General features: G+C 44.3%; 1 non-coding gene across 1 annotated transcript; it reads left to right on the top strand.

Moving 5' to 3' along the window:
* The first annotated feature begins 6,519 nt into the window (after positions 1-6,519).
* trnal-uaa (transfer RNA leucine (anticodon UAA)) lies at positions 6,520-6,602 on the top strand. The gene has a single exon. It is a non-coding gene; the product is annotated as a tRNA-Leu (tRNA).
* Positions 6,603-11,535: the final 4,933 nt, after the last annotated feature.

Genomic DNA, 11,535 nt, shown 5'->3' with positions numbered 1-11,535 from the left:
TATTATATTGCTTATTCATTAATAAGTACCTATAACATGTATACTGCCCAATGTTTTGATTTAATAAATATTTAAAATTAATAAATATTTCAAAAATACTTCAATATTTAAAATGGTTCATGATTTTCAGGAGCGGTACAGTGGTTAGCACTGTTGCCTTACACCTTTGGGTCCCAGGTTCGAGTCTCCGCATGGGTCACATGTGTGCGGAGTTTGCATGTTCTCCCCATGTCGTCGTGAGGTTTCCTCTGGGTACTTTGGTTTCCCCCCACATTCCAAAGACATGCTGAGGCTAATTGGACTTGCTAAATTGCCCGTAGGAGAGCATGTGTGAGTGAATGGTGTGTGAGTGTGCCCTGCGATGGGCTGGCCCCCCATCCTGGGTTGATTGATGGATGATTTTCAGGTCACACTGCCCCCTCAGAGCCCACCAATCAGTGACTGTCTCATAGTGTGATGTAATACACAATGTCCGCACCACCCACTTTTCAGTGAGCAGTAAAAACACACCAGCTTGTCTCAGCGGACAGCGGCTCTTATCAGATAAGGGGAAAAGGACGAGATATCAAAAGTAAAAATAAATATATCACATTTGGTTAACATCAAATGAAAACAGCCCTGCAATAATATATTGGATTCTAGGATATCACCTATTAAAAGGGTGAATCTATTCTAGCAGACCATAAAAATCCAAGTATGAACAGTGAAAATGGGCATAATAGGTCCCTATAAACGACAGGTTTCTGTCCATGGTGCTGAAAACCAGAATTGGCAGAATTCACATTACAGCGATTCCCCACTATATCGCGGATTTTCCTCCGACGCCTCACAATTCTCTGCGTATCCCGTACATTGTTTGTGGTCCGATTGTTTTCGTTTTGTTCTAAGCCCTACGATGGAAGACGTTGACCATTCAGGAGAAGGTATAACTTCTGGATGTGTTTCGGGAAGGAAAGCGTTATGCGGACGGCGTTCGCCATTATGGTTTGAATGAATCAACAGTATGCTACATGAAGAAGGATGAAAAGAATGTGTAAGAGCCATATATGTTTTAATTTTTATATATTCCATTACATATATAGAGAGAAAGTTGTGTGTGTGTATACATATTAAAAATTATTATTTTATTATTATTATTATTATTATTATGTTACTCATATCCTTAGCCCGACATTTAACATAGCCCGATATATGTGTTTTAATGAGTTTACATATGTTTAAAGCATGTGGGAGGGGTATTTTAAGGCTTAAACTTAAAAAAAAAATTATATGATCCTTCTGTATCGTGGATTTTCACCTATCGCTGATGGGTCTGGAACGCATCTACTGCAATAGGCGGAGGATCAAATTTACCTTCATGTGGAGTCTTGGCTTTTCACAATGTTTCGTTCCTGCTTATAGCTAAGGTTTTTTTTAGCCGTCGTCACTCTAAGGTTGCCCATTAATGGTTTGGAATTGGGAATGTAAAGCTGTTTTGTTAGCATGTCTGCCTTACAATTCCTTTACTGTAAGTCAAGGCCTGCTGGAACTCAATACACCCTTCATGGCGCTTGTATTTACTCTTTATTTTTTATTACATTATGTTTGAGACTAACCCCTTTATCTACCTCTCCATTCCTCCTGTTGAGCTCCATACAGAACTAGTGGAGAAAAGGGGTGCTTGGAGGGGAGACGATATCTCTGGATGCCCACTTAAGAAATATCTGCGTTACCTTCCAATACACCTTCCAAACTTAAGTGGATTGAACATGGGTGCTGTTGAATTAATAAAAAAAATACACTGTATTAAAATTATTTTGTTTATATAACATAAAATTGAACTATAAACATGAAATTTAAATCTGTTTATATATTGACAAAATAATAATTCAGAATTTTGAACCCTCATTGAACAAAATTAAACCTAATATGGACAAATGGAAAGCATTGAAATTATCCTTATGGGGGGAAGGTTAATGTTACTAAAATGGTTGTGGTGCCTCAAGTTAATTATCTCTCTATGATGCTTCCATTTAATATTCCGGAAAGGATATTTGAACAGTACGAGAGTATAGTAAAAGATTTTTGTTGGGAAAGAATAAACCTAGGATTAAAATTACTTCGCCCAGAGACAAGGGAGGTCTAGGATTGCCAGATGTTAGATTATATAGCATGTCATTTGAAATAGCCAAACTCTACTATCACTGGAAGAATGTGAATTCTGATGTGGACTGGATAGCTATCGAGAGCAATTTGGCTTCACTATTTCAACCTCTGCACATTCTGTCACAATGGGGGGACAATATAAGAAACACAAACCCGATAATATCTTTTTCGAGAAATATATGGATCAAAATACATAAGAAGCTTAAAGTATCACATGACATGCAGCCATATTCCTCAATTTGGCACAATCCTCAAATACAAATAGTAAAAAGTATGGAAACAATGGCAACCCAAAGGGGTGAAAACTCTCTGGGATTTATTCGTAAATGGGATGTTTATGTCATAATCAGACTTAAAGAGTAAGTATGATGTAGGAGGAGGAGGGAGTTTTTGGAAGTTTTTGCAACTGAGGCATTGAGTCACGAGTGTTAAAATGCAGAAGATGAATGGTCAAGAATACTTTCTAGAGTGGGGAAATATTTTAGGGAAGTAAAAGGTAAATTTATTCAGTATAAAATTATACACAGATAGTACTGGACACTAGTTAGACTAAATAGAACTGGACTAATTAATACTGATCAGTGTTGGAATTTTAGAAGGCAGATGGGGGTTTATTTACACATGCTGTGGCAGTGCTCTCAGGTATATCCATTTTGGGGTAGAGTTCTTGGTCTCCTGGACAAATGGCTAGGCTTTACTTTACCCCGCAAACCCGACTCTCTCTGCTAGGAGATAGAGTGGAATTGCCAAAGGTGAATAATAAACAGTTTAAGGCTGTGATGGTGGGACTCAACTGCCATGAGGGTAATATTAAGGCATTTGAAATCCTCAACAATCCCCAATATAAAGGAATGGACCAATGAGATGATTAAGGCAGCTTCATATGAAAAAATGTTGGACAGACTAAATGGGAAACGAGGTATAATGAAAATGTGGGAATGTTTCTAGGGCCATGTTTTTGAAGGATAAATGGCTGGGAGGTTGAACTAGTGATTGGTCATATTGTTTTATAAATGTGAATGGCTGAAGTGTATTATATGAGAGTGCTGTAACTTTTTGGTTTGAAAAATAAGAAAAATTTGAATTACAAAATAAAATGTTCTTAGAAAGTAATTTCATGTAAGAGAGAGATGCAATACCGCTTTCGTCAAAATGACAGGTCGGGTCAAAGGTCACGTTCAAAAGTTCAGTGGGCGGAGCTTATGTTGTAGTGGGTTGAGCTTGGTTGTGTAACTGACGCAATAGCATGTGGATTTAATTATTTATTTAAATATTTTTTTTTGTCTTCTTCCCCGGGGGTTGGTTGTGTAACTGCTGCAATGGTATTTGTATTTAATTATTTATTTATTATTTTAAATGATTGTGGCTTAGGGGGCATGGGTTGGTTGTGTTAGTGATGCAATGGTATTTGGATTTAATTATTTATTATTTTAAATGCTTATTTTAAATGTTTATTATTTTAAAATGATATTGAGGAGAGTGCTTATGAGTGTGTATTATTTTAAAAATGATATTGATGAGAGTGCTTATGAGCGTGTGTTATTTGAATAAGTTATTATTATTATTATTTTGTGGGGCGCGGGCGGGAGTGAGCGTGGCTGGGTTACCTGATGGAGCGCGAGCGTACGGTGTGCGGTAGCGTGGTAAGGTCCCCGGGCTTCGGAGAATCAGCAAAGGACTTATTCACATACTGGTGCGGTAGCGCGGAAAGGTCCGCACGGCTTTGGATAATCCTCGGAGAGAGCGATGCGGGAGAGCTGAGAGGCGTGCTGCTGCGCGAGTCTGAGAGAAACTGTGAGAGACTGTGGGATAAAATGGTAAAGTTGGAGCAAAGAATGAGAGGAGGAGGTGCAGGGTCTATCGTCCAATAAAAACGCTCGGCGCTAGTTTTGACCGTGTGTTTTTTCCTCACGCGAGCGTTTGTATCACATCGGCGTATGGCGCCAATTTGTAAAGGTCATAAGTCGAGACATACATCGAGTCTGTCAATTTGTCCGCCAGTAAATTCTGCAGGGCCGTGCCACCTGGCCATCGAGGCGCCCCCCTACCCGGCCACGCGGGCCATACATCGAGTCTGACACTTTTGCCCTCCAGTAAATTCTGTTTAAAGTTTTGTTTTCACATACGTCCCAAATTACAGATAATTTTCTTACACAGGCACGAGTAGCATCATCAAGGCCGTACCACCTGGTCATACATCAAGTCTGACAATTTGCCCGCCAGTAAATTCTGTTTATAGTTTTGTTTGTCATACATGACCGTGCAGATATGGGGTGACAGAGACAATTAAATTGTATTACGTCGAGCGGGGGGCCTTTTCCTCCTCCTAGAGGCATCATCTTCATCCGTACCACGCCCCCACGAGCAGGCCGTGTAGAATATAGGGAGCTTCGCGCTGCAGGGCCAACTCTATCTTTTCAAAAAATACAGACATGTCTGGGACTTCCGAAATGAAAGATTCAACCTCACCTTCTAAGACTCAACAGGAGCAGGAGGCCATTATGCAGCCTCCGGGGGCTCCCAGGAAGATTCATACGGCACGTAGACGGGTACCTATGATGCGACCGTCGGAAGACCCGAGGGCTATCTGGGAGCTGCCCAACGGGAATAAACTGGTCTGCCTCTTTGACAACGTTGCGGAGGAACTGCGCGTCTTTCAGGTCACCGGAGACGGCCCAGACCCCCCGAAAGACGACCCGTATCTGGTGACTTTTTCCGAAACGGAATGGGGAAACTTGAAGACTGTCGTTACCCCGATGATGGAGGAGAGCACCGACCCCGACCTTGAGGTCGAGACTGGAAGAATGGAGATGCACTATAGAGATGCTCGTAAACAGCGTACCACCATTATGAAGTGGGACGTGACCGGGGAGCTGGACAAGAGAATGGTGAATATATGGCAGTGGCCTAAATGCGACTGTTTTGGCCTGAGAATACCGTTTCTGATTTGGATGCAGATGATTCAAGAAAAGTCTGGTTACTACCAAGCGATGTTTAAGGAGAGTCGGGGGCGTAAGCAGATGCAAGAGATGACAAAACCTACGCCGTAAGGACCCCCCTCACCCCCTCACCCACCGTCGCTATATAAAGTGGACTCTGTTGCAACCCCTTTTCACAAACATCATGGCAGCAGCAGCAGCAGCAGCAAATTATAGCGACGGTGAAAGCGGGGACAATGAGGCTCCAGCAGCAACCCTGACCTCTGATCCCGGGGAGCTCCTTCCAACCCCCCCATCATCACCGGCCTCTGATCCTGGAGAGGACCCTCCGACGCCTGAGATCTGCACGCTTCTCTCCAGACCGGCTCTCTGCCGTGGGATGTTGGCTTGTATTAAGGCTATGATAGTGGGCCTTTTAACCTCAGTCATCAGGAAGCATCAAGAGAGAAACTGCTACGGTTGTGAAGTGGATCACCCCAGTCAGAGACAACACCCTTGTCTGTTTCCTCCAGGCAGAAATTACTTTTACATACACTTTGACTCTGTGTTGCGTGACCTCTGGACCGATCGGCTGACACCCGCCTTGACCCACGTTCTATCGACCCTGGGCATCCGAGCGGCCGCCGGCAGGTTGGAGGGGGCCGTGGAAGCTATCCTGTACGATCTGCGTGAGGCCCGCAACGGCATGGTGGAAATCACTCGACTGGAACAAGATCTGTTTGAACAGAACCCAGCGTTTAAGCAGATCCTGGAAGAAGAATTTCTGACTCGTTGGGAGGCCCGAGACTAAAACAAAAAGCATCTTGCGATGGGGAACGGTATCAGCAGACCCTTACGGCGGTTTATGTTAAATGTTTTTTTAGAAAAAGTTAGTCCACTATTGTTGCGTGCTATTGATAAAAGTGATTGTCGGGATGATTATGCTTGTTGCTGCTTTCATAGAGTGTTATTTGAGATTTCTCAAGTCGGAGAAAATTATCAGCGGGGGATGGATTTACTTACTCAACTGATGTCAGAGGGTGAAAGACATTCCCCCGAAAGTCTCATACGCGCTTGTCTATCTTGTATTCCTGACAATGAATTTGACTGTAATCACATTTTTGTATTTTACGCTTTAATAGTAGATGTAGTCACCTCTAAATTTCATGATAAGCAGCCTATCGATGTTAATCAGATGCTTTCTACTCTACATACATGTATCGTTGAAAAAGCCACTATATCCACTTTACTGCATGTGACATCGCTAATCTACCTCAACAACTGTCACGGCTGTAACTAAATGTATACCTGCATTTTGAAAATGTAACCTTCACAAATTGTATACCAGCTTTTTTAAAATATATATATATATCTTTCACTAATTGCAAAAATAAAAAAAAATTAAAACTTGAATACCGTTGTAATAGTCTTTGTAAAATAACGGGTAAAAATGCTGAGCAGGTTGGCCGAGTGGTTAAGGCGTTGGACTTAAGATCCAATGGACGTATGTCCGCGTGGGTTCGATCCCCACCCCAGCTAAACTCTTTTGTAAAATAATAATAATTAAAAAACAAACTACACAATATGGGTTAAATGTAGAAAAAACACACAAAATTTCACTGATGTTCACTCAGTCTCTTAACAACCCCCATCCACAGTCAGCTATAAAACGCCGCACCCCGCTCTCCCCCCACTCAGTGTGTGAAAAGCATGTCTGTTGCCAAGACTACAGCTCGCGTCTTGAGCAGTTCGTACTATGACCCCAGCCAACCGGGGTCATACGGAGGTGTCTCCAGACTGCAGAGAGCCGTGCAGCAAGATACGGGGAAAAAAGTGGCTGCTGATGACATCAGAGACTGGCTGTCTATGCAAGACAGTTATACTTTACATAAACCGGTTAAAAAGAATTTCCCCAGGAACAGAGTGTTTGTTCCGAGAGCCATGTATCAGTGGCAGGCCGATTTATGCGACATGCAAGGGCTGGCCAAATACAACGAGGGATTAAAATACCTCCTTACGGTGATTGATGTTTTTTCTAAAAAAGCCTACGCGCGTGCTATAAGAAACAAGACTGGGGAAGCTGTAAAGGAGGCCTTTGATTCTATTTTAACCGAGGGGGGCGTCCCCCTCAAGCTACAGACGGATGCCGGTAAGGAGTTTTTAAATGGGACTTTTCAGAAACTTTTAAAAACTCATAAAATCACCCATTTCACTACGGCTAGTGAACTTAAAGCTTCCGTCGTAGAGAGATTTAATCGAACGTTAAAAGAGAGGATGTACAGGTACTCTACGGCTAAAAACACCCGGCGATATGTGGACGTGTTGGACGATCTAATAAAGGGGTACAACCAGTCATTTCACAGCGCTATTAAAATGAAACCTGCCGAGGTCAGGCCCGATAATGCTCATCTAGTATTTGATAATCTATACGGTCCCCTGAAGAAAAAAAGCACACGGCCACGTTTTAAGTTTAACATAGGGGACACTGTGAGAGTCTCCAAGCACAGTCAGATATTTGACAAAAAGTACGAGCAGACATTTACGGACGAGTACTTTGTCATATGCGAACGTGTACCCAGATCCCCACCGGTATATAAATTGAGGGACGTGAGCGGTGAAATACTCGAGGGAACATTCTATGAAGCGGAGCTGCAGAAAGTCAAAATATCTCCGAGACGCGCGTTCAAGGTCGAGAAGGTTATAGGCTCAAAGACCGACAGAAAGGGGAAAAAGTGGATTTTAGTACATTGGCAGGGTTGGCCCTCGAGGTTCGATTCGTGGATACCGCGGTCGGACTTGATACAGGTTTAATTTTTTAAAAAAGAGAAAAAAAAGAAAAAAAAAGAAAATGGACGCCCGCCCCTCTTTTTACCTCACGCTACCGTCAAACTCTTGTCTCTCCATCTTCCCCGATAACCAGAGTTCGGATTACACCGTGATGCTCTCGCGACCTATAGAGCTACGGGGGCCTTACGAAGTAGCTCTGGCTGAAATCATGTATTGTTACACGTGGCGAAATGTTACACACCCGGATAATACTTTTGAATTGCGGGATACGGAGGCGGAGGCAAAGAGAGAGGCCGATCCTTTAGTGGACCTACCTTACCTTTTTCCTCGGAAAATTAAAGTGGGCTATTATGAATCTCTGAAACAGATTGTGACAGAAATCAACGCTACGTTAAAAAAATTAGGTACCGAAGTTTCCTTCTCATACAGCGAGATTACACGAAGGGTTAATATGACGGGAAACCATAAATACAAGATCCAATTTAAACCTACTCTGGCCTACATGCTGGGCTTTGAGCCGGGTCAGTGGTATAACCTAGGAGGAGGTAGCGGGTCGACCTCACCCTACCCGGGCGACATTCACGCGGGATTCTACAATATGTACGTCTACTGTAACATCGTGGAACCGCAGCACGTGGGGGAATTTGTAGTCCCGCTCCTCAGAACCGTTAAAATAGACGGTGCGTTCGGCGACGTAGTCACTTTGCCGTTCCACAAGCTGCAGTACGTACCGGTGAACAAGCAGAGCCTACAGAATTTGCATATCGAGATAAAGAACGATCAGAATACTCTGATTAATTTCTCCTACGGAAAAACGATCGTCAAGCTACACTTTCGCCCCGTTTAAAAAAAAAAGAAAACAATGGCTTACCACAATCCACAGAGATTTATTACGTATTACACCAGTCAGGCGGGACATGGGCTCCCCGGTTTTGCGGGGAGCCCCGTGATGTACGGGCGTGGGTTGGGGTCCATGCTCAGTAGGGCTTTTAGATTTGTTTTACCCTTTCTTAAGCGTGGGGTCGACATAGCGAAACCTCATTTGAAATCGGCGGTCAAAGGAATAGGTTCGGATCTCGCCAGCTCTGTAGTCAGCGGCCGTTTTACAAACACAGCTGACCCCAAGCAGGAAGGGTCGGGTCTGCTATTCCTGTCTCGGAGGAGGAGGGGGAGTAGAACGAGAGCCCTTCAGGAAAGTCGTAAAAAAAAAAAAACCTGGCAGAGTCGTCAGGATTCCCAAGTCTCGACCAGCTAAGAGAAACAAGAAACCCCCCGGGGACATATTTTAAGAGAGAGAAAACGCAGCGTAAACAAGAATGGCTCTAGCTCACCGGCTCTCGGCTGAATGTACCAAATCTGAATTGGACCTGTTTGCGGCCCCTATGACGCAATTATCCATAGATCAGACCAATTATGTAGAAATCAACCCATTAAATTCCATTACCGATCAGGATGTTTTGGATTTCCTAATACCGGGGTCGGGCAATTTCTATGTGGACCTCAACTCTACACTGCTATATCTAAGGCTCAGGATCGTTAGGGCCGATGGAGCCCCCCTGCTTGACGCCGACCCCTGCGGTATTATACAGTACCCGCTAAACGGCATATTCTCCCAGCTGGATGTGAGTCTGAACGACGTCCTGATCAGTTCTTCGTCGGCCACGCACCCCTATAGGTCAGTCATAGAGACCCTGCTCAATTTTTCTACGGATACGCTAGAGAGTCAGTTTTCGGCAGGGCTCTGGTACAAAGACGTCGGGGGCGACTTGGATAGCGTGGACGTCTCAGCGCAGGGCCCCAACGTGGGGTTACAGAAGCGAGCCGCCTTCTGTAGAAACTCTCAGGAGTTTTCTCTGATGGGTCCTATACACGCCGATATTTTTTTCAGCGAACGAATGCTGTTAAACAACGTGGATATACGCTTAAAGTTTGTAAAGGCTAAAAGCGACTTTAGTCTCATGTGTAGAAATGACACCGATTACGAGCTGAAAATACTGAGGGCCAGCCTGTTTGTGAAAAAAGTGGAGGTCTCCCCGGCGGTGTCACTGGGTCACTCGGCCGCTCTCATGAAAGCAAACGCCCTGTACCCTATAAGCAGGGTAGTCGTTAAAAATTGTACGCTGCCCGCACAATCGCGCGTTTGCCCGCAGGACAACCTCTTCCTGGGCAACTTACCGCGCTACATCGTTTTGGGGATCGTGGACCACGCCGCGTTCGTGGGCACGCGAAACAGAAACCCGTTCAGGTTTCAGCATTGTGACCTGGAATTTCTGAGCCTCTCAGTCAACGGGCGACACATACCCAGCAAACCGTTCCAGCCCGATTTTAGAGCGAGGCAGTCGGTCAGAGAGTTTTACAACCTTTTCCTGGCTACAAACAGGCATTTAAAGGATTCGCCCTTATGCATCAACCGCGAGGATTTTGAAAACGGATACTCGCTATTTGCTCTCAATCTCTCCCGAGACGACGAGCTGGACGGCGGTGCCCTGTCACCCGCCATCAGCGGCACGTGCCGTCTGGATTTAAGGTTCAGAGCCCCACTACCTCGAACCATGAGTCTCATCGTCTACGCCTGCTTCGACAGCGTGATTGAAATAAACGCCAAGAGACAGGTTTTGGTGGACTTTTAATCATCATCATCATCATGAACACTCACCAGCTGGAATGCGTTTTACGGCCCCTGCTGGGGGATGCTTTTGGAGGCGTGTGGCCTAGCGATTTATTACCCACCCGCATAGAGACCAGGCCCGCTTTTCTGGTCGCAAACACGCATGACCAGAATAGAGAGGGTGAACACTGGATCGGGATAATTTTGGAGCCCCAAGAGGGTAAAGCCTCCTTCTTTGATTCTTACGGTTATCCCCCCGATTCCCCTTACTACCCAAAGAGTTTTATGAGCTTCTTGGGGAGGCACGCTACCGAAATAAGGTATAATACGCGTCAAGTTCAACATGACTTTTCTTCCACGTGCGGGGCCCACGTCGCCTTTTTCCTCTACCGGCGCTTCAAGGGACTTTCATTTCAAGAGACTATGATGTTGTACTCTGACGACTTGAGGAAAAACGACGCTCTAGTATCCGAGTTTATCAAGAAATATCACAAGTGTATTAGCCGTGTTAATGCCGATAAACTTTCAAAGCCGCAAAATGTATGTTCGTTAAAACTATTTAAAGATTGTTATGCTTGTTAGATTCATGTTGGGGAAAAAATAAAAACGTGACACCCTTTATTCAATAAATTTTACATTTTATTAACCGACGCGTTACAGGCATTTTAATTCTTTTTCACACACGTATATAAAACACTTAATCGTTGTAATCTATCCACGGAGCATAAGGAGTACCCTTTAAAGGCCATAAACGATATTCTGGGGAGGAATCGCGCGCTGTGTGAGGGGTTCCCTCAAGCGGTGGTGGTGAGTCGTCAACAATACGTTTTCTACGTCTCCCGAGGTTCTGTTTCACAGGAGGGGAGGAAGGAGGCGGGGGATCCCTTCCGCCGTAATCTTTAAGATGACTTAGGGCTTTCCTGGCTTGGATGTTACCCACGCTCGTGAGGGGGATGTTTAATTCTGATATCACGTTTAAAAAGGGTTCCCAGCCTTTAGGATATCCGCCGGCGTGGGATTTAGGCTGCGATAAAGTTTTCATCAAATCTAAAATATGGGAACCTTTAATGGGTCTAT

The sequence above is a fragment of the Brienomyrus brachyistius genome, unplaced genomic scaffold (genome assembly GCF_023856365.1).
Source record: "Brienomyrus brachyistius isolate T26 unplaced genomic scaffold, BBRACH_0.4 scaffold40, whole genome shotgun sequence".
Taxonomy (NCBI): Eukaryota; Metazoa; Chordata; class Actinopteri; order Osteoglossiformes; family Mormyridae; genus Brienomyrus; species Brienomyrus brachyistius.
Note: the sequence above shows the minus strand (reverse complement) of the source record. Positions and strands in the feature narration are given on the sequence as shown.